We start from the raw sequence: 24,638 nt of genomic DNA on the forward strand, positions 1-24,638 counted from the left end.
GTCCTGAGTTCAAAAGTGATATCTGCTTTGCCGTCTGATCTCTCGTTTATTTTGAAATGACCATGATGCCCCTAAAATACATCAAATATTTAATTATAATACAACATACATAATTAAATCATAAGAAATTTAAATACATAAAAGTAGGAATCTTAGTAAAACTTGAAGTGTAAAATGACGATTTTATCCTTTATAAATATGCATTTTCTAACACTCAACACACCGCCCAACCAGCTTATTGCTAGTCCCTAGCAAATAAAGCGAAAATAAAATTCAAATCCAAAATGATTTTTTTTCTTTTTTAAACAATCATTTTATTCAATCAGACTAATGATAGTAATCAAATGAAAGTATAAGCATTATCTCCAGTCTAAAGAAACATCACACCCACATCAACCATCCACATGAATCAGCCTAGTAGACTTTGTCATAGCTACCTTCAAGAATGACATGTTAAACCCCAAAATCTCACTGGAAGTAGTGACACTCTGACAAAGAAATTAAACCAAATAAAAATAGTCACTCCAATGAATGGTAATTGAGAGAAAATAATAAAAAAATGATATCACATGCTCTCACCAAGATGAAAGAAATATGCCCTCAGCTTAGAAATAATACGATCTCAAGTCAAATAAAATGCTAGTAAACCCAATTTATTTATTTTTTTTATGCACCACTACATCTTTTTAGCCCATATAACTAGCTTCTACTTCACACTATAGTTCCCTAAAATCAAGAAGGACTTTTATTACTACATCTTTTTAGCCCATATAACTAGCTTCTACTTCACACTATAGTTCCCTAAAATCAAGAAGGACTTTTATTAGGACGTAACGTAGGCTAGGGACATGGTTAACAAAGAAGGGAAATAAGGAAAATAAAGTATATATTTGAGAAAAATGCAGAGGAATTTTTTTTTTGGAAGTTGTGTGGATTTCACCTATTATTGTTATTATTTTTTTCTTTTTTCTTTTTTTGAAACAACAATTTTTTTTTTTGCTTTTGTTGGGCATAACTTCACTATGCCAAATATTTATTTACATTTTTCTCAAACATAAATAGGTGATGGAACTTGTAAGATATTGGGTAATATTCCAAATCTGAGTGGGTCAAGATGATAAGTTTGACAAAGAAAAGTTTTTTTTTTAAGGCTCAAAAGGGTTAACTATGGATATTTCACAAAAGGGATGGCTAGAAAGGCTCAAACGGATCAAAGATGGCCTTTCCATCATCTTTTAGGGCTCTAAATAATCTTCCATATGTACTAGTTAGATGGGCCTCCATATGTAGCAACACACATTTTTTTTCTTTTTTTTTTTTATAATTTTTTTTAAGGGTTAACTCAAAAGAAATCTAGAGATCGTGTATACAATAATAAACTGCTAAGCTGTATAAAAAATGGGCAAAAGGGTTACTCTCCAAGAAAAATGATAGGCTCAAAAACTCACTTGGTACTTATTATGATATGTTCATTCCTTCAAGCAACTCATATTTGTCTCCGACATCGACATGTAGAGTAGCAAACATAGTGTAACATCACTGAAGACCAAAGATAATACAAATACTAAAATTTGATATTAATCATGTCATCCAATGTTAAAACAAATCACACAATTTTTTTTTAAACAACATCCTACCCCCCAACCTATTCTAAACATGAAAGGAAAATATGTATGCAGAAATGTGAAAATGATGCATAAAAATTAATTAGAAAAGTTACACTTAAAATGATAGAAAAAGAAATGTTTTTTTTTAATTTTTAACTAAGAAGATGCGTTTCTAGAGGCACTACACTCCATATTCAGCCATCTTCGACTCAGATATTTAAAAATGTATATTTATAAAGGAGAAATTAAAAAGAAGAAGAAAAATGAACATCAAAACTTAATAAAGAAAAAGAAAATGTCTGAATTTTTTGAATTTTTTTTTCAAACAATGAAGATGCGTTTCTAGAGTCACTACATTCCATATTCAGCCATCTTCAATACAAAAAGTTAGCAACAGTTAGTTTCTACAACAAAAAATTAGTAAAAACTTAACCAAGATTCCACAATTGTCGACTATTCCCTCCCCCCAACCAGAACGAAACATTGTCCTCAATGTTTGAAAGGAAAGAAGTAGAGTTTAGAAGACATCACCTGGGTGGTGCAACACAGAAGAAAATATTTATAGGCGGAGAGTTAAATCTAATTTGTACTTCTTACTACAGCTACTGTTATCGTCATTATTTGGACGCTCCAACACAAAGGTCTAGGGGTCTAGCTCCGGTCTATAAGCTTGTAACAGATCAAGTAGCTCATTAGCAGTGTGAGCACAAATAAAAAGCTTTTTGGCATTGGAAGGAACGAAATAGTTTTTTATTGCATGGTTAAGAAATGCAATAAAGCCATCATAAAAATTATTGACATTTAACAAACCGATGGGTTTCTGGTGAATGTGCAGATGAGGCCAAAATGCTAGTGTGATAAGTGCCTCTAGTGTTGCAAGATCTCCTGGAAGGAAAATAAAAGCATCAGCATGATTAAGCATTTTAGTTATTCTTTCTTGCATACCTGTGACGACTAACTCTTCTCCAGTCGGTGGGTCAGACAAACCGCCCAAAGGTTTTAGGGCTATTGGGATGATGCCTAATACTTGGCTTCCTCTGACAAAAGTAGCTTTTGAGACCAATTTTGATAACCCTCGGTTACCTCCTCTATACACCAAGTGTAATTTTCTCTCTGCTGTGCTTCGGCCAAGATCTATGGCTGCCTCAATGAACTCTTTATGTTTGCCATAGTTAAATCCAGAAAGTACACAAATGTTCTTAAATTGTCTATTGGGAGTAGCTGCGATTGGAATATTTCTCAAAAATAATTTGTGAGTGCTTAACAAAAAGTCATATTTAAGAATTTTAGTGACAGTGGGTCACAACTGTGTATGACGTGGCATGTCAGTGTCTAATAACGTGTAAAGCACATGGCTCGCGAGTCAAAAAGGAAATAGTAAAAAGAAAAAGAAATAATGATAAAATAAAATTATTAAAGATAATAATGCAAAAGATAAAATAACAGTGAAATAAAATAATAGTGAAGTAAAAGGATATTTACAGGTTGTTGCGACTGTGGCTCACATCTTCCTCCGGTTTTACGTCCAGAAACGGCTTGAACTCCCTCTATGGGTCGAGGATGGGTTTTCCATCCAGTTTTCTTATAAACTGGCAAACAGGGTCCTTTATAGTCAGATTCTCGAGACTATATCGTGAATGCTCTTTTTGGAATAATGGCTATAACTGGAGAATCGCTCTTTGTACATATCCACTGGGATGCGTTTCAAGAGACAGAATGATATCATCCAATGACTCCTTATTCAAGCCATCCCTAATGAATTGAATCTTATCTTCTCTGTTATTAGACATCATTCCTAAAGAACATGGTTTTTTATCACAACTCATTCTGGCACACTTATGACAAGCAATAGAAATTCTTCGGGCTCGTCGTTTTCTTGCATAATTTCCTTACCACAACCAGGCATGTATGCAATAAATTTTGGAGGTAACTCACCTGCCAATCGTACTTTAGCCTCGATCAACCAACGGATGTCAGCAGGTATGTTATTCCTCATGAGCAATCGCATGCGTTCGGACCGGGCTTTATAGATTCTAAGGAGGTCATTCTGAGGAAGTGAAGGGAATCGCTTGTGAAGCTTCGCTAGAATCTCGTTTCTGTCCATATCTTCGCCTCAAAATATCAGTTATTATGGGATAACTGAAGTAACCGACTTGATTGTCACGGAGTACTGTTATCCGCCACTTTACCCGGGTAACAAACTAAAGCACACAAACAGAAAAAGAAATTAAAACACACAAAGAAAATTAAAATCGTCCTCTTATTGAATTTACCTCAAGCTTTAACTGGATGTCGTAAGCACTTCTCTCAATGTCTCTGAGTTGGCTTTCTAAACCCTCAACATAAGATACTAAATCTGGTGGTTTCAGAGCCCAAATACGATGTGTTTTACAAAATTGAATCTGCCTTTTGAGATGAGATTTTACACGTTGAAGTGGTTTAAGAATGTTCAGGAGGAACGGTTTAAGTATGGTACTCATGATTAACAATGACAAGAAAAAAACTTAATGGTTAAACAAATACACTTATGCAAAAATAATTTCAATTAGCAAAAAATAATAAAAAAAAAGAAAGAAAAAAAAATCAAATCACCGAAAAGAAAGAAAGAAAAACTTAATTCAAATCTGGTTGATCACTCAAATTTATTTCGATGTCCTCTCCATGTAGTTGGTACTCTAGATATGGCTTTAATCTTTGACCATTAACTTTAAACGTGACACCTGTTGTGCAAATTTTAATGTACTCGCAAGCGCACGAATCTATTGTAGTATAGATCAATAGTGACGAGTGTCGATCCCACGAGGAGGTGGATTTTAATTATATGTAGAATTAATTTTGTAAATGGGTGGTTGAAATTGTGGTGGAAGTGATTTAAATTATCCTAAAATTGGAATTGCAATGGTGAGAATAAATTGAAGCGAAATCTATTGAAATGACGTACTTGGGTATCTGGATTCGTATCAACATGCATCATGGGCTAAATAATTCGTATTAATGCCAATTAAATCATGAGGGGGGAATCCACACCTCATGAACCACGCTCTAATCAATATGGTGCTAAGGGCTTATCATGCCAAATAATAATAACCTTGTACTAGAGGGCCGGTGAAACCAAGGCGGTACTAGACAAGAATATTATTATTTGTCGATGAGAAGTCAAAACATCCACAAAAACTAGAGGGGAAGAGAAAATAAATTTATCAAATAAAGCCCATGACACATGTTGAGACTTCACCTTCAACCCAAGCTTGAAATAAAATTAGCCACTCATAATTGAACTAGGGGCAAAATAGGAATTTATTAAAATACGAAGAAAATACAAGATGGAGAAGGAATTACAGAAAATGGATCCCAAAAATAGATTCAGAGATATCAAATTAGGGGGGAGAGGCCCCCTTTTTATAGATACATGGAGTAAATAATGGCCATCGGATTAAAAACAATTTGGACGCTCATGATTGCGCCACGTCATCAGTCAACAGTACGCGGTTTGACCACGCGGATGAACAGTAACATGGTTTGACCTGGATGAATAGTAACGCGGTTTGACCCGGATGAACAGTAACACGGTTTGGTTGAAAATAATCCTGTGTGATGCATATACCGTACGTGAGATTTTTCGTCCACTGATATGCTTTCACATCACCATCAACAGTACATAAGAATTTTAGCCCAACAGGATCGTGACTCCTCATCAGTCAATGCCACATCATCGATCAATGCCACGTCATCAATCTGTCTATGTGAACAGTGCCGTGAACAGTAACGTATACAGTACCGTACATGTGAACAGTGTTATTTTTCCTTTTATGCTCCTCCTAAGGTTTTCGACCGTCCTGAGTTCAAAAGTGATGTCCGTTTTGCCATCTGATCTCTCGTTTATTGTGAAATGACTATGATGCCCTTAAAATATATAAAATACTTAATTAAAATAAAACAAACGGAATTAAATCAAAAGAAGGTTAAATTCATAAAAGTAAAGGTGTTAGTAAGACTTGAAATGTAAAATGACGGTTTTCTCCTTTATAAATATGCATTTTCTAACACTCAACACACCCCCCAACCAGATTATTGCTAGTCCCTAGCAAATAAAGCAAAAATAAAATTCAAATTCAAATTCAAAATGATTTTTTTTTAAATTTAGAAACACCCGTGTTTATTCAATCAGATTAATGATAGCAATCAAATAAAAGTATAAGCATTATCTCCAGTCTAAAGCAACATCACACTCACATCAACCATCCACATGAATTAGCCCAGTAGACTTTGTTATATCTACTTTCAAGAATGACATGTCAAACCCCAAAATCTCACTGGAAGTAGTGACATTCTCACAAATAAATTAAACCCACTAAAAATAGTCACTCCAATGAATGGTAATTGAGAGAGAAAATAATAAAGAAGTGATATCACATGCTCTCACCAAGATGAAATAAATATGCCCTCAGCTTAGAAATAATACGATCTCAAGTCAAACAAAAATGCTAGTCAACCCACTTTATTTATCTTTTTTTTTATTATGCATCACTACATCTTTTTAGCCCATATAACTAGCTTCTACTTCAGAATATAGTTCCCTAAAATCAAGAAGGACTTTTATTAGGACGTAACGTAGGCTAGGGACATGGCTAACAAAGAACAGAAATAAGGAAAACAAAGTGTATGTTTGAGAAAAATGCAGAAATTTTTTTTGTTTTTTTTTGGAAGTTGCAAGGTGGATTTCACCTATTATTTTTATTTTTATTCTTTTGAAACAACAACTTTTTTTTTTGTTTTTTTCTCTTTTTTTTTGGCATAACTTCACTGAACAAAATAATTATTTATCTTTTTCTCAAACATAAATAGGTGATGGAACTGATGAGACATCGGGAAATACTTAAAATCGGAGTGGGTCAAGATGATAAGTTGAAAAGGAAAAGGTTTTTTTTTTTAAAAAAAAAAGGCTCAAAAGGGTTAACTATGGATATTTAATAAAAGGGATGGCTAGAAAGGCTCAAACGGATCAAAGATGGTCTTTCCATCATCTTTTAGGGCTCTAAATAATCATCCATATCTAATAGTTAGATGGGCCTCCCAATGTAACAACACACATTTATTTTTCTTTTTTTATTTTACAATTTTTTTTAAGGGTTAACTCAAAAGCAATTTAGAGATCGTGTGTAAAATAATAAACTGCTAAGTTGTATAAAGAGTGGGCAAAATGGTTATTCTCCAAGAAAAATAATAGGCTCAAAAACTCACTTGGTACTTATTATGACATGTTCATTCCTTCAAGCAATTCACATTTGTCTTCGACATCAACATGCAGAGTAGCAAACATAATGTAACATCACTTAAGACCAAAGATAATACAAATACTAAAATTTGAATAAATCATGTCATCCAATGTCAAAACAAATCATACAACCTATTCTAAACATGAAAGGAAAATATACATACAGAAATGTGAAAATAATGCATAAAAACTAATTAGAAAAGTTACACGTAAAATGATAGAAAACGAAAATGGTTTTTTTTTTTAAAGAAGATGCGTTTCTAGAGGCACTACACTCCATATTCAGCCATCTTCGACTCAAAAGTTGGAAAATGTATATTTATAAGGAGAAATTAAAAAAAAGAAGAAAAATGAACATCAAAACATAATAAAGAAAAAGAAAAAGTCTGGATTTTTTTTTTAATGATGAAGATGCGTTTCTAGAGTTACTATACTCCATATTCAGCCATCTTCAACACAAAGAGTTAGCAACAGTTAGTTTCTACAACAAAAAATTAGTAAAAACTTAACCAAAATTTCACAATTATCGACTATTCCCTCCCCCCAACCAGAACGAAACATTGTCCTCAATGTTTGAAAGTAAAGAAGTAGAGTTTAGAAGACATCACCTGGGTGGTGCAACACAGAAAATAATATTTACAAACGGAGAGTTAAATCTAATTTGTACTTCTTACTGCGGCTACTGTTACCATCATTATTTGGATGCTCCAACACAAAGGTCCAGGGGTCTGGCTCCGGTCTATAAGCTTGTAACATATCAAGTAGCTCATTAGCAGTGTGAGCACAAATAAAGAGTTTTTTCGCATTAGAGGGAATAAAATAGTTTTTTATTGCATGGTTAAGAAATGCGATAAAGCCATCATAAAAGTTATTGACATTTAACAAACCGATGGGTTTCTGGTGAATGTGCAGATGGGCCCAAGATGCTAGTGTGATAAGTGCCTCTAGTGTTGCAAGATCTCTTGGAAGGAAAATAAAAGCATCAGCATGATTAAGCATTTCAATTATTCTTTCTTGCATACCTAAGACGACTAACTCTTCTCCAGTTGATGAGTCAGACGAACTGCCCAATGGTTTTAAGACTCTGGGGATGATGCCTAACACTTGACTTCCTCTGATAAAAGTTGCTTCTGAGACCATTTTTGATAACCCTCGGTTACCTTCTCTATACACCAAGTGTAATTTTCTCTCTGCTATACTTCGACCAAGATCGATGGCTGCCTCAACGAACTCTTTATGTTTGCCATATGTAAATCCAGAAAGCACACAAATGTTCTTGAATTGTCTATTGGGAGTAGCTGCCATTGTGACACTTCTCAAAAACAATTTGTGAGTGCTTGACAAAAAAGAAATCACATTTAAAAATCTTGGTGACAGTGGATCACAGTTGTGTATGAGGTAACATGTTAGTGTCAAATAACGAGTAAAGCACATGGCTCGCGAGTCAAAAAGGAAACAGTAAAAAGGAAAAAGCAAACAGTAATAAAATTATTAAAGACAATAATGCACACAATAAAACAATAGTGAAATAAAATAACAGTAAAGTAAATGGATATTTACAGGTAGTTACGACTGTGGCTCACATCTTCCTCTGGTTTTACGTCCAGAAACGGCTTGAACGCCCTCTATGGGTCGAGGATAGGCTTCCTATCCAGTTTTCTTATAAACTGGCAAACAAGGTCGTTTATAGTCAGATTCCCGAGACTATATCGTGCATGCTCTTTCTGCAATAATGGCCATAACTGGAGAATCGTTCCTTGCACATATCCACTGGGATGCGTTTCAAGAGACAAAAGGATATCATCCAATGACTCCTTATTCAAGCCATCCCTAATGAATTGAATCCTATCTTCCCTGTTATCAGACCCCATTCCTAAAGAACATGGGTTTTTATTGCAACTCATTATGGCACACTTATGATAAGCAACAGAAATTCTTTGAGCTCGTCGTTTTCTTGCATAATTTCCTTTACCACAACCAGGCACGTATGCAATAAATTTTGGAGGTAACTCACCTGCCGATCGTACTTTCGCCTCAATTAACCAACGGATATCAGCAGGTATGTTATTCCTCATAAGCAATCGCATGCGTTCGGACCGAGCTTTATAGATCGTAAGGAGGGCATTCTTAGGAAGTGAAGGGAATCGCTTGTGAAGCTTCGCTAGAATCTCGTTTCTGTCCATACCTTCGCCTCAGAATATCAGTTATTATGGAAAACTGAAGTAACCGACTTGATTGTCACGGAGTACCGTTATCCGCCACTTCACCGGGATAACAAACTAAAGCACACAAACAGAAAAACAAATTAAAACACACAAAGAAAATTAAAATCGTCCTCTTATTGAAATTGCCTCAAGCTCCAACTGGATATCCTAAACACTTCTCTCAATGTCTCTGAGTTGGCTTTCTAAACCCTCAACATAGGCTACTAACTCTGGTGGCTATAGAGCCCAAATGCGATGTGTTTTACAAAATTGAATCTGCCTTTTAAGATGAGTTTTGACACGTTGAAGTGGTTTAAAAATGTTCAGGAGGAACGATCTAAGTAAGGTACTCATGATAAAAAAATGATAAGAGAAAACTTAATAGTTAAACAAACACACTTATGCAAAAATAATTTCAATTAGCAAAAGAATAATATAAAGAAAGAAAGAAAAAAAAATCAAATCACCAAAAAGAAAAAAAAATCAATTCAAATTTAGTGGGTCACCTAAATTTATTTCGATGTCTTCTCCGTGTGGTTGGTATTCTAGATATGACTTTAATCTTTGACCATTAACTTTAAACGTGACACCGTTCTTTGGGTCCTTAATTTCAATTGCCCCATGTGGAAAAACAGTATGAACAATAAATGGGCCAGACCAACGAGAGCGTAACTTACCTGGGAATAGGTGCAAGCGAGAATTGAATAAAATCACTTTCTGACCTGGAGTGAACAATTTTCTCATAATTTGCTTATCATGGAAGACTTTCATTTGTTGCTTGTAAATCTTGGCATTTTCGTATGTATCATTGTGAATTTCTTCAAGTTCTGTCAGTTGTAATCTTCTTTCTGAGCTGGCTTGCTGCATGTCAAAATTGAATTTTTTGATGGCCCAATATGCACGATGCTCGAGTTCCACAGGTAGGTGGCAAGCTTTTCCATACACTAGCCTGTAGGGTGACATCCCAATCGGGGTCTTGAAAGCCGTTCTATATGCCCATAATGCATCATCAAGTCTTAATGACCAATCTTTCCTGTCTGGCCTCACCGTTTTTTCTAATATGTGCTTTATTTCTCGATTGGAGATCTCAACTTGGCCACTAGTTTGCGGATGATATGGGGTTGCCACTTTATGAGTGATTGAATACTTTGTCAAAAGAGCTTTGAATGCTTTGTTACAAAAGTGGGCACCACCATCACTGATTATTGCTCGAGGGAATCCAAAGCGTGAGACAATATTGCTTTTCAAAAATCCTATCACCACCTTGTGAACATTGGTTCTGCATGGAATTGCTTTTACCCATTTCGATACATAGTCAACAGCAACCAATATGTATTGATGGCCAAAAGAAGGGGGAAATGGTCCCATGAAGTCGATACCCCATACATCAAAAATCTCAACCATTAAAATTGGATTTAGTGGCATCATGTTCCTTCATGTAATGCTCCCCATTCGTTGACACCTATCACATGAAGAATAGAAAGTGTAAGCATCTCGAAATATAGTTGACCAATAAAAACCACATCGTAAAACTTTAGTTGCTGTTTTCTTAGCACTGAAATGGCCTCCACAAACTTGTTCATGGCAGAATGAAAGGATATTCTGAATTTAACTTTCTGGGACACATCGTCTAACAATTTGGTCTGCACAATACTTGAACAAATACGGGTCATCCCAAAAGAAATTCTTTATCTCTGCAAAGAATTTAGCCTTGTCTTGCTTGGTCCAATGCTCAGGAAGTTTACCTGTAACAAGATAATTAAATATATCAGCATACCAAGGTAATACTTCCACACTCATTAATTGTTCATCTGGAAATGACTCATTTAATGATAATGGTTCTGTAATTGTGTCAAAATGGAGACGAGAGAGATGATCCGCCACAATATTTTCTGTCTCTTTCTTATCTTTGAATTCCAAGTCAAATTCCTGCAAAAGTAACACCCAACGAATTAGTCTAGCTTTTGCATCTTTCTTTGTGAGAAGATATTTAAGAGCAGCATGATCTGTGAATACAATTATTTTACAACCGATGAGATAGGATCGAAATTTTTCCAATGCAAACACTACTGCTAGCATTTCTTTTTCAGTAGTTGAATAGTTCAACTGTGCATCATTTAATGTCATACTAGCATAGTAAATAACATGGGGAATTCAATCAACTCTTTGTCCTAATACTGCTCCTACTGCATAATCAGATGCATCACACATGAGCTCAAATGGTAAACTCCAGTTTGGGGCCTGAATGATGGGTGATGATGTCAATAATTGCTTTAGTTTTTCAAACGCCATAAGACATGAATCAGTAAAGATAAAAAGGTACATTCTTAGCAAGTAGATTGCATAAGGGTCTAGAAACTTTGCTAAAATTTTTAATGAAACGTCTATAGAAACCAGCATGCCCAAGGAACGATCTTACTTCTCTGACTGTTTTGGGTGGAGGAAGATTAGAAATGAGATCCACCTTGGCTTTGTCAACCTCAATACCTTTACTTGAAATGATGTGACCGAGAACAATACCTTGTTTTACCATAAAATGGCACTTCTCCTAATTTAAGACCAAGTTCTTCTCGATACATCTCTGCAGAACTAGCGTTAGATGATGTAAACATTGATCAAACGAGTCACCAAAGACAGAAAAGTCATCCATAAAGACTTCAAGGAATCGTTCAACCATATCAGAAAAAATGCTCAACATGCATCGTTGAAATGTAGCAGGTGCATACATAATCCAAATGGCATTCTCCTATATGCAAATGTGCCAAAAGGGCAAGTGAAAGTGGTCTTCTCTTGATCTTTTGGTGCTATGGGGATCTGATTATATCCTGAGTAGCCATCTAGAAAGCAATAAAATTCATGGCCTGCTAATCTATCAAGCATTTGATCAATAAATGGTAAAGGAAAATGGTCTTTACGTGTGACAGAATTCAACTTTCTATAATCAATGCATACACGCCATTCTGTAGTTACTCTAGTGGGTATCAATTCATTATTAATTCATTACTCTAATAGCTTAAGGACTTCAGTTCTAACAACTTCTTTCATATTAGGATTTAACCGACGTTGTATTTCCCTAGTAGATTTAGCATTTTCATCAAGGTGAATGTAATGCATGCAGTCTACTGGGTTTATACCTTTAATGTCTGCTATGGTCCATCCTAATGCTCCTTTGTGCTCTTTTAAAACATCCAACAACTTACCTTTTTGTTCGTCATTGAGGGATGATGAGATGATTACCGGCAGAGTACTTTCTTCTCCCAAAAATGCATATTCCAGAGTGTTGGGTAATGGTTTGAGCTCGAGTTTCGGTGGTGATTCTGATGATGGAATGAGTTGCTTCTCTGATGGTGCTAGTTGTTCAACTCTTGACTTCCATTTATTAGTGTCCATGGATGGTGCTGAGTCAAGTAGGGCGTTGACCTCATCGACCGATCTGTCAATATCAAAATCCAAACCAAAGTGAGTTAAGCATGTTTGTAAAGGCTCATCACTAAGGTTTGAAAGAAAAGTGTTATCAACTATTGTTTCTATTAAATCCACATCAACAATTCCATCATCTGCATTGTGAGGTTGTTTGGCAATGTTGAAGATGTTCAGCTCCATAGTCATGTTGCCGAAGGACAACTGCATATTTCCAGTCCTGCATTGAATGTGAGCATCCGCAGTTGCCAAGAAAGGTCGTCCTAGAATAATGGGGATGTGCTTCCTTGAATCCTGTATTGGTTGAGTGTCAATTATAATGAAATTAACAGGAAAATAAAACTTGTCTACCTGGATAAGCACGTCCTCCATAATACCACGAGGTATTTTCATGGACCGATCTGCAAGCTGTAACACCACTGGAGTTGGGTGTAATTCTCCCAGTCCAAGTTTCACGAATTCTGAATAAGGCAATAGATTTACACTAGCTCCTAAATCCAACAAAGCATTCTCAATTGTGTGGTTCTCTATACTACATGAGATACTGAATAATGGAGCTTTGGGAATATATTCTCGTGGGTTGGTTTCTTCTTTCTCCTCCGGTGATGAGTCCTCAACACTCACAGGTACAATTTGATTTTCTTTTGTCACCGGCATCTCCACTTTGTTGTCGGCTTCTTTTCCTTTTCGCAAGGTCATAACTGCTTTGACTTCTCTATGCTGCTGTGGTGAACTAGTACTTGCTTCATGCACTCCTTTAGGATTAGGCACTCGTTGACTTGGAAATTTGCCTTTCTTAACAGTCATTGCCAAGGTCTGAACTGAAGAAGCAAGTTGTCCCACTATCTTTTCGAGTATTGAAACTGATTGGGCTTGTGAATTGAAGCCTGCTCTCAACTCATTTCATAGTCCATCAATGGTGCGGTTTTGTTGCTCAATTATGGAGTGAGTAACATTCTTGAAATTCTGGAATGCATCCTCCCATGGTCTAGGTTGAGAGTAGTTTTGGTTCTTATTGTATGGTCTAAATGGTGGCTGAAAGGCTTGAGTATTTTATGGAATTTGTTGCATTGGTGGAGCTGGAGTTGCTGGTCCATTCTGTTGGAATCCTTGAGACCATGAAAAATTGGAGTGGTCTCTCCATCCAGGGTTATATGTGCTAGAGTATGGATTATAATTCGATGGTTTTCTCATTACACCTATGGCATTGGCTTGATCAGAGTATGAGTCATGGTCATGTGGTTCTGTTGATTTAGCAGTCGATAACGATGCTATTTGTCGAGCAAGACCTTCAACCATCTCCTTGACTTCTTTGATTCCCGAAGTTGACTCGCCAATGTGAACCTCATTCACTCCTTTAATTCTTTTAGTATTCCTGAGTGATCGACTCCGTTGTTGGAATTATCCGCTTGTCGCTGGAAGAATTCCCAAATTTCTGATGTACTTTTTGACATTAGCTCTCCTCCACTTGTTGCCATTAGCCATTCTTGCACATTCGGCAATAATCCCTCCAAAACGTATTGGCATTGGTGCCATTTCTCGTACCCATGATGTGGACACTTCAAGAGTAGCCCATTGAATCGCTCCCATGTTTCAAAAAACTGCTCGTCCTCTCTCTGGGTAAACTCTGAGATTTCCCTGCGAATAGCGTTGGTTTTATGCACTGGGAAATATTTATTCAAAAATTTTGTTACCATTTGTTCCCATGATGAAATGCTATTAGCAGATAAAATATTTAACCATGAACGAGCTCTATCCTTTAAAGAAAATGGGAATAATCTGAGTTTAACATCATCATCTGAAAAATTTTCATATTTAAAAGTTTGACAAATTGCATGAAAATCATTCAGATGATTATATGGGTCCTCATTTCCTAGGCCATAAAATGTTGGGAGACAATTTAGCACACTGGGTTTTAATTCAAAACTCCTAGCAGCTACGTTTGGGTATCTTATGCATGATGTGCTCAAATTAGCTAAGAGACTAAAATAGTCCTTAAATAGCCTCTCCTGTGGTGCTTGTAAATCCATTTTATTTTTAAAGTTCTTGTGTGTGCGAAGTGTTTTTTCTAGTTCAAGGTCTATAGGTTCAAGATTAGGTAATAATGACCTACGACCATGCATGCAAAACAAATAAAAAAAATAAAGATGGGAACAAAACAAATAAAAATAAAGAAGAGGGAGAAATTACGATACTAACCTTATTGCGCTATTACAACCTTTCTATAAAAATACACAAAAATAAATATGTGAAATTAACTGAAAATTAAATTAAAACTTAATAAAGAAAATTAAATTAAGATAAACAAAAATTACAAAGAAAAATAATTTAAAAATTAAATTGCATAATTGTAAAGAATAGAGAAAGAAAATAAATACTAACCTCTAAATGCAGATTCACTTTTTTTTTCTTTTTTTTTAAAGAAAAAAAATACAAGACAACAATTATTCACACGAGGAGGTGGATTTTTAAAAGAAATTATTCACACAAATTAATTCTATGAATTAAAATTACTTACCTCCCCGGCAACGGCGCCAAAAACTTGTTGTGCAAATTTTAATGTACTCGCAAGCGCACGAATCTATTGTAGTATAGATCAATAGTGACGAGTGTCGATCCCACGAGGAGGTGGATTTTAATTATATGTAGAATTAATTTTGTAAATGGGTGGTTGAAATTGTGATGGAAGTGATTTAAATTATCCTAAAATTGGAATTGCAATGGCGAGAATAAATTGAAGCAAAATCTATTGAAATGACGTACTTGGGTATCTGGATCCGTATCAACATGCATCATGGGCTAAATAATCCGTATTAATGCCAATTAAATCATGAGGGGGGAATCCACACCTCATGAACCACGCTCTAATCAATATGGTGCTAAGGGCTTATCGTGTCAAATAATAATAACCTTGTACTAGAGGGCCGGTGAAACCAAGGCGGTACTAGACAAGAATATTATTATTTGTCGATGAGAAGTCAAAACATCCACAAAAACTAGAGGGGAAGAGAAAATAAATTTACCAAATTAAGCCCATGACACATGTTGAGACTTCACCTTCAACCCAAGCTTGAAAGAAAATTAGCCACTCATAATTGAACTAGGGGTAAAATGGAAATTTATTAAAATATGAAGAAAATACAAGATGGAGAAGGAATTACAGAAAATGGATCCCAAAAATAGATTCAGAGATATCAAATTAGGGGGGAGAGGCCCCCTTTTTATAGATACATGGAGTAAATCATGGCCATCGGATTAAAAACAGTTTGGACGCTCAGGATTGCTCCACGTCATCAATCAACAGTACGCGATTTGACCACGCGGATGAACAGTAACACGGTTTGACCTGGATGAATAGTAACGCGGTTTGACCCGGATTAACAGTAACGCGGTTTGGTTGAAAATAATCCTGTGTGATGCATATACCATACGCGAGATTTTTCGTCCACTGATATGCTGCCACGTCACCATCAACAGTACATAAGAATTTTAGCCCAACAGGATCGTAACACCTCATCAGTCAATGCCACATCATCGGTCAATGCCACGTCATCGATCCGTCTATGTGAACAGTGCCGTGAACAGTAACGTATACGGTACCGTACATGTGAATAGTACCGTACATGTGAACAGTGCCATTTTTCCTTTTATGCTCCTCCTAAGGTTTTCGACCGTCCTGAGTTCAAAAGTGATGTCCGTTTTGCCATCTGATCTCTCGTTTATTGTGAAATGACTATGATGCCCTTAAAATACATAAAATACTTAATTAAAATAAAACAAACGGAATTAAATCAAAAGAAGGTTAAATTCATAAAAGTAAAGGTGTTAGTAAGACTTGAAATGTAAAATGACGGTTTTCTCCTTTATAAATATGCATTTTCTAACACTCAACAACACCGTTCTTTGGGTCTTTAATTTCAATTGCCCCATGTGGAAAAACAGTATGAACAATAAAGGGGTCAAACCATCGAGATCGTAACTTACCTGAGAATAGGTGTAAGCGAAAATTGAACAAAAGCACTTTCTGACCTGGAATGAACAATTTTCTCATAATTTTCTTGTCATGAAAGACTTTCATTCGTTGCTTGTAAATCTTGACGTTTTCATATGCGTCATTACGAATTTCTTCAAGTTTTGCCAGTTGCAATTTTCTTTCTGAGTTGGCTTGCTGCATGTCAAAGTTGAATTTCTTGATGGCCCAATATGCACGATGCTCGAGTTCCACAGGTAGGTGGCAAGCTTTTCCATACACTAGCCTGTAGGGTGACATACCAATCGGGGTCTTGAAAGCCGTTCTATATGCCCATAATGCATCATCAAGTCTTAATGACCAATCTTTTCTTTCTGGCCTCACCGTCTTTTCTAATATGTGCTTTATTTGTCGATTGGAGATCTCAACTTGGCCACTAGTTTGCGGATGATATGGGGTTGCCACTTTGTGTGTGATGGAATACTTTGTCAAAAGAGCTTTGAATGCTTTGTTACAAAAGTGGGCACCACCATCACTGATTATTGCTCGAGGGAATCCAAAGCGCAAAACAATGTTGCTTTTCAAAAATCCTATTACCACCTTGTGATCATTGGTCCTGCATGGAATTGTTCTACCTATTTCGATACGTAGTCAACAGCAACCAATATCTATTGATGGCCAAAAGAAGGGGGAAAGGGTCCCATAAAGTTGATACCCTATACATAAAAAATCTCAACCACTAAAATTGGATTTAGTGGCATCATGTTCCTTCGTGTAATGCTCCCCATTCGAAGACACCTATCACATAAAGAACAGAAAGTGTAAGCGTCTCGAAATATAGTTGGCCAATAAAAACCACATTGTAAAACTTTAGTCGTTGTTTTCTTAGCACTGAAATGACCTCCACAAGCTTGTTCATGGCAGAATGAAAGAATATTCTGAATTTCACTTTTTGGAACACATCATCTAACGATTTGATCTACACAATACTTGAACAAATACGGGTCATGCCAAAAGAAATTCTTTATATCCGCAAAGAATTTAGCCTTGTCTTGCTTGGTCCAATGCTCTGGAAGTTGACCTGTAACAAGATAATTAACGATATCAGCATACCATGGTAATACTTCCACACTCATCAATTGTTCATCTAGGAATGACTCATTCAATGGTAATGATTCCATAATTGTGTCAAAATGGAGACGAGAGAGATGGTCAGCTACAACATTCTCTGTGCCTTTCTTATCTTTAAATTCCAAATCGAACTCCTGCAAAAGTAACACCCAACGAATTAGTCTAGCTTTTGCATCTTTCTTTGTGAGAAGATATTTAAGAGCAGCATGATCTGTGAATATAATTATTTTATAACCAATGACATAAGATCGAATTTTTCCAATGCAAACACTACTGCTAGCATTTCTTTTTCAGTAGTTGAATAGTTCATCTGTGCATCATTCAATGTCATACTAGCATAGTAAATAACATGGGAAATTTGATCAACTCTTTGTCCTAATACTGCTCCTACTGCATAATCAGATGTATCACACATGAGTTCAAATGGTAGGCTCCAGTTTGGGGGCTGAATGATGGGTGATGATGTCAATGTTGAGTGTTAGAAAATGCATATTTATAAAGGAGAAAACCGTCATTTTACATTTAAGTCTTACTAACAACCCTTACTTTTATGTATTTAACCTTCTTGTGATTTAATTACATGTGTTTTATTTTAATTAAGTATTTTATGTATTTTAGGGGCATTATAGTCATTTCACAATAAATGAGAGATCAAACGGCAAAACGGACATCAATTTTGAACTTAGGACGGTCGAAAACCTTAGGAGGAGCATAAAAGGAAAAATGGCACTATTCACATGTATGGTACTGTCTACGTTACTGTTCACGACACTGTTCACCTAGACGGATCAATGACGTGGCATTGACCGATGATGTGGCATTGACTGATGAGGTGTCATGATCCTGTTGGACTAAAATTATTATGTACTGTTGATGGTGACGTGGCAGCATATCAGTGGACGAAAAATCTCACGTACGGTACATGCATCACACAGGATTATTTTCAACCAAACCGTGTTACTGTTCAACCCGGGTCAAACCGTGTTACTGTTCATCCATGTGGTCAAACCGCGTACTGTTGACTGATGACGTGGCGCAATCATGAGCGTCTAAACTGTTTTTAATCCGATGGCCATGATTTACTCCATGTATCTATAAAAAAGGGGGCCTCTCCCCCCTAATTTGATATCTCTGAATCTATTTTTGGGATCCATTTTTTATAATTCATTCTCCATCTTGTATTTTCTTTGTATTTTAATAAATTTTCATTTTACCCCTAGTTCAATTATGAGTAGCTAATTTTCTTTCAAGCTTGGGTTGAAGGTGAAGTCTCAATATGTGTTATGGGCTTAATTTGGTAAATTTATTTTCTCTTCCCCTCTAGTTTTTGTGGATGTTTTGACTTCTCGTCGACAAATAATAATAATCTTGTCTAGATACCGCCTTGGTTACACCGGCTCTCTAGTATAAGGTTATTATTATTTGGCACGATAAGACATAAGCCCTTAGCACCATATTGATTAGAGCGTGGTTCATGAGGTGTGGACTCCCCTCTCATGATTTAATTGGCATTAATAAGGATTATTTAGCCCATGATGCATGTTGATACGGATCCAGATACCCAAGTACGTCATTTCAATATAATTCTCTTCAATTTATTCTCGCCATTTCAATTCCAATTTTAAAATTTATTCTCGTCATTTTATTTTAAGTTTTAGCATATTCCAAATCATTTCCACCACAAATCCAATCACTCATTTACAAAATTAATTCTACACAGAATTAAAATCCACCTCCTCGTAGGATCGACATTCGTCACCATTGATCTATAGTACAATAGATTCGTGCGCTTGCGAGTTCAATAAAATTTGCACAACAAGTTTTTGGCGCCGTTGCCGGGGAGGTAAGTTATTTTAATTCGTAGAATTAATTTTTGTGATTAATTTCTTTTAATTTTTTTTTGTAATTTTTTTTATTAAAAAAAAGTGAATCTACATTTAAAGGTTAGTATTTCTTTTCTTTTTCTCTTCTTTAAAATTCTGTAATTTAATTTTCAATTTATTTTTCTTTGTAAATTTTTTTTTGTTTATCTTATTAATTTATTTTTAGTTAATTTATTTTCACGTTTTTTTTGGTGTGTTTTATAGTAAGGTTGTAACAGTTTGATAAGGTTAGTATCGTAATTTCTCTTTTTTCTTTATTTTTATTCGTTTTGTTCCCATTTATTTTTGTGTTCCTTGCATGCATGGTCGTAGGTCATTATTTCCTAATCTTGAACCATAGACCTTGAATTAGAAAAAAACATTTCGCACACACAAACAAGTTAAAAATAAAATGGATTTGCAACCACAGGAGAGGCCATTTAAGGACTACTTCAGTCCTTTAGCTAATTTGAGCACATCATGCATAAGATACCCAAATGTAGCTGCTAGGAGTTTTGAACTAAAACCTAGTGTGCTAAATTGTCTCCCAACATTCTATGGCCTAGAAAATGAGGACCCATATAATCATTTGAATGATTTTCATGCTATTTGTCAAACATTTAAATATGAGAATTTTTCAGATGATGATGTAAAACTTAGATTATTCTCATTTTCTTTAAAAGATAGAGCTCGTTCATGGCTTAATACATTGCCTGCTAATAGCATTACATCATGGGAACAAATGGTAACAAAATTTCTGAATAAATATTTCCCAGTGTATAAAACCAATGCTATTCATAGGGAAATCTCAGAGTTTACCCAGAGAGATGACGAACAGTTTTTCGACACGTGGGAGCGATTCAATGGGCTACTCTTGAAGTGTTCACATCATAGGTACGAGAAATGGCACCAATGCCATTACGTTTTGGAGGGATTATTGCCGAATGTGCAAGAATGGCTAATGGCAACAAGTGGAGGAGAACTAATGTCAAAAAGTGCATCAGAGATTTGGGAATTCTTCCAGCGACAAGCGGATAATTCCCAACAACGGAGTCGATCACTTAGGAATACTAGAAGAATTAAAGGAGTAAATGAGGTTCACATTGGCGAGTCAACTTCGGGAATCAAATAAGTCAAGGAGATGGTTGAAGGTCTTGCTCGACAAATAGCATCGTTATCGACTGCTAAATCAACAGAGCCACATGACCATGACTCATACTCAGATCAAGCCAATGCCATAGGTGTAATGAGAAAGCCATCAAATTACAACCCATACTCCAACACATACAACCCTGGATGGAGAGACCACCCCAATTTTTCATGGTCTCATGGATTCCAACAGAATGGATCAGTAGCTCCAGCTCCACCAATGCAACCAATTCCTCAAAATCCTCAAGCCTCTCAGCCCCCATTTAAACTATTCAATCAGAACCAGAACTACTCTCAACCTAGACCATGGGAGGATGCATTCCAAAATTTCAGGAATGTTACTCACTCCACGATTGAGCAACAGAACCGCACCATTGATGGACTATGAAATGAGTTGAGAGCAGGCTTCAATTCACAAGCCCAATCAGTTTCAAGCCTTGAAAAGATGGTGGGACAACTTACTTCTTCAGTTCAGACCTTGGCAATGACTGTTGAGAAAGGTAAATTTCCAAGTCAACCAGTGCCTAATCCTAAAGGAGTACATGAAGCAAGTACCAGTTCACCACAGCAGCATGGAGAGGTCAAAGCAGTCATGACCATGCGAAAAGGAAAAGAAGTCGACAACAAAGTGGAGATGCCGGTGATAAAAGAAAATCAAATTGTACCTGTGAATGTTGATAACTCACCACCGGATGAGAAAGAAGAAACCAACCCACGAGAATATGTTCCCAAAGCTCCATTTCCTCAAAGGTTAGCGAAAGGAAAGAAGGGAAAATCCACAGGTGAGATTCTTGAAATCTTCAAACAGGTAAGTGTTAACATCCCTTTACTTGATGCAATTAAACAAGTTCCATCTTATGCCAAGTTTTTTAAAGACCTTTGTACTAAAAAGAGAAACATTCATGCTCAAAAGAAGGCATTTTTAACAGAAAACGTTAGTTCTATACTCCAACATAAAATTCCTCTAAAATGCAAAGACCTAGGCTCCCCTACTATCTCATGTAGCATAGGGAACCACACAATTGAGAATGCTTTATTAGATTTAGGAGCTAGTGTAAATCTGTTGCCTTACTCAGTATTTTTGAAACTTGGACTTGGAGAATTACACCCAACTCCAGTGGTGTTACAGCTTACAGACCAGTCCACGAAAATACCTCGTGGTATTGCGGAGGACGTGCTTATCCAGGTAGACAGGTTTTATTTTCCTGTTGATTTCATTGTAATTGACACTCAACCAATACAGGATTTAAGGAAGCACATCCCCATTATTCTGAGCCAACCTTTCTTGGCAACTGCGGATGCTCACATTCAATGCAGGACTGGAAATATGCAGTTGTCCTTCGGCAACATGACTATGGAGCTGAATATCTTCAACATTGCCAAACAACCTCACAATGCAGATGATGGAATTGTTGATGTGGATTTAATTGAAGCATTAGTTGATGACACTTTTGTTTCAAACCTTAGTGATGATCCTTTACAAGCGTGTTTAACTCACTTTGGTTTTGATTTTGATATTGACAGATCTGTTGATGAGGTCAACGCCCTGCTTGACTCAGCACCATCTATGGACACTAATAAATGGAAGTCAAGAGTTGAACAATTAGCACCATTAGAGAAGAAACTCATCCCATCATCAGAATCACCACCAAAACTCGAGCTCAAACCATTGCCCAACACATTGGCATATGCATTTTTGGGAGAAGAAAGTACTCTACCGGTAATCATCTCATCATCCCTAAATGACGAACAAAAAGGTAAGTTGTTGGATGTTTTGAAAGAGCACAAAGGGGCATTAGGATGCACTATAGCAGACATAAAAGGTATAAACCCAGTAGATTGCATGCATTACATTCACCTTGATGAAAATGCTAAATCTACTAGGAAATGCATCGTCGGTTAAATCCTAATATGAAAGAAGTTGTTAGAACTGAAGTCCTTAAGCTATTAGATGCAGGTATCATTTACCCAATTTCTGATAGTTCGTGGGTCAGTCCTGTACAAGTTGTCCCCAAAAAGTCAGGAGTCACAATAGTTACGAATACTGATAATGAATTGATACCCACTAGAGTGACTACAAGATGGCGTGTATGCATTGATTATAGAAAGTTGAATTCTGTCACACGTAAATACCATTTTCCTTTGCCATTTATCAATCAAATGCTTGATAGATTAGCAGGCCATGAATTTTATTGCTTTCTAGATGGCTACTCAGGATATAATCAAATTCCCATAGCACCAAAAGATCAAGAGAAAACCACTTTCACTTGCCCTTTTGGCACTTTTGCATATAGGAGGATGCCATTTGGATTATGTAATGCACCTGCTACATTTCAACGATGCATGTTAAGCATTTTTTCTGATATGGTTGAACGATTCCTTGAAGTCTTTATGGATGATTTTTCTATCTTTGGTGACTCGTTTGATCAATGTTTACATCATCTAACACTAGTTCTGTAGAGATGTGTCCAGAAGAACTTGATCAAACCTTGCAAAATCTTCATAAACAACCTAGGACCCTTAGAGACTTCATGCATCCTACTAGAACATGTCACCATCATGCATATTTTTCCCTCCTGATGCATCACGTTTTAATTTCAAGCCTGGTATCATTCAACTTTTGCCTACCTTTCATGGTTTTGAGTCTCAAAATCCATATTTGCATTTAAGGGAATTTGAGGAAGTCTGTAACACCTGTACTGATCAAAATTGTAGCATGAATATAATTAGACTTAAGTTTTTTCCTTTCTCACTAAAAGATAAAACTAAAACTTGGCTACAAAATCTTAGGTCAAAATCCATCAGAACATGGGATTAAATGCAAGCACAATTTTTGAAAAAATTCTTCCCACCCTACAGAACAAATTCTTTCAAAAGACAAATCACCACTTTCACTCAAAAACCAGGAGAAACTCTCTACCAATGTTGGGATAGGTTTAAAGAACTACTTAACATTTGCCCACATCACGGTTTTGAAACATGGAGATTAGTGTCTTAGTTCACTTGGAATTTTATAATATCAACTTGAAATTTAACTGAAAGTATTAGTAGTTAAGGATTTTAATAGAAATATTAAATAGAAACAATTAGTTAACAAGTTAAAACAAGTAAACCTATAATTGAGTATGTTTAACTAAAATTAGGGGCTAATTTAACAAAAAGTTAAACAATAGAAAGTAAATTTGGCATTTAACCCAAATAGTTAAAATTTTACCAAGTTATTGGAAATACTGAAACAAAAGTATTGAAATAATAGTTGAAACACATAAGTTAAAAAGGGATAAAATATTAACCAAATTCTAATTTTAAAACTCATCCAATAAGAAATGAATTTACTTAGAATTTAACAAAAAGTATTGGTATTTAATGAACTTAATATGAACATTAAACGCATAGCTGGTAGATTTATAAGTTAGAAATATGTAAACCTAGAAGTAAGAAGGTTTAACCAAAATTAAGGAATAAAAAAATATATAAAAAAGTCCAATTGGTATTTAACCTAAATAATTGCAACCTTACCTAATTAGTAGGAATATTCGACAAAAAAATAGTGGAATAATTAGTTGAACCATATGAACTTAGAAGGGAGACAATTTAAGCAAAATTAGGAACTTATCCAATGGGAATGAATATTATTTGGAATCTAACCCAAAATTGGCATTAAATGAATGTAGTAGGAATATAAAACATAAAACTGGCAAACTACTAATTAAGTTGAAGCTTGTGGGCCTATAAGTGAGAAAATTTAACCAAAATTAGAGACCAGTTTAACCAAAAATAAAATTATAAAAATAAAATTTGGTGCTTAACCTCAATAATTAGAATCTTATTAAGTTAATAGAAGTATTCAACACAAAAATATGGAAATTAGTAGTTGAAACTGGACACCATAAGAGAGAAAGTTCAAGTAAAATTTGGAACTCATCCACCAGAAATAAATTTAACTTGCAATCTAATCAAAATATTGGTATTGAATGAATATAGTAGGAACATCAAACACAAAACTAGAGGACTAATATG

At 35.6% G+C, this 24,638-nt stretch overlaps 1 non-coding gene and 1 pseudogene across 1 annotated transcript; both read left to right on the forward strand.

The window, feature by feature from the left end:
- LOC112098026 overlaps window positions 1–24,638 on the forward strand; it is a 205,229-nt pseudogene that overhangs the window by 124,588 nt on the left and 56,003 nt on the right.
- LOC112098617 lies at window positions 14,049–14,152 on the forward strand. Its single transcript, XR_002905727.1, has one exon. It is a non-coding gene; the product is annotated as a small nucleolar RNA R71 (small nucleolar RNA).

Source organism: Citrus clementina, unplaced genomic scaffold (assembly GCF_000493195.1).
Source record: "Citrus clementina cultivar Clemenules unplaced genomic scaffold, Citrus_clementina_v1.0 scaffold_5, whole genome shotgun sequence".
Classification (NCBI taxonomy): Eukaryota; Viridiplantae; Streptophyta; class Magnoliopsida; order Sapindales; family Rutaceae; genus Citrus; species Citrus x clementina.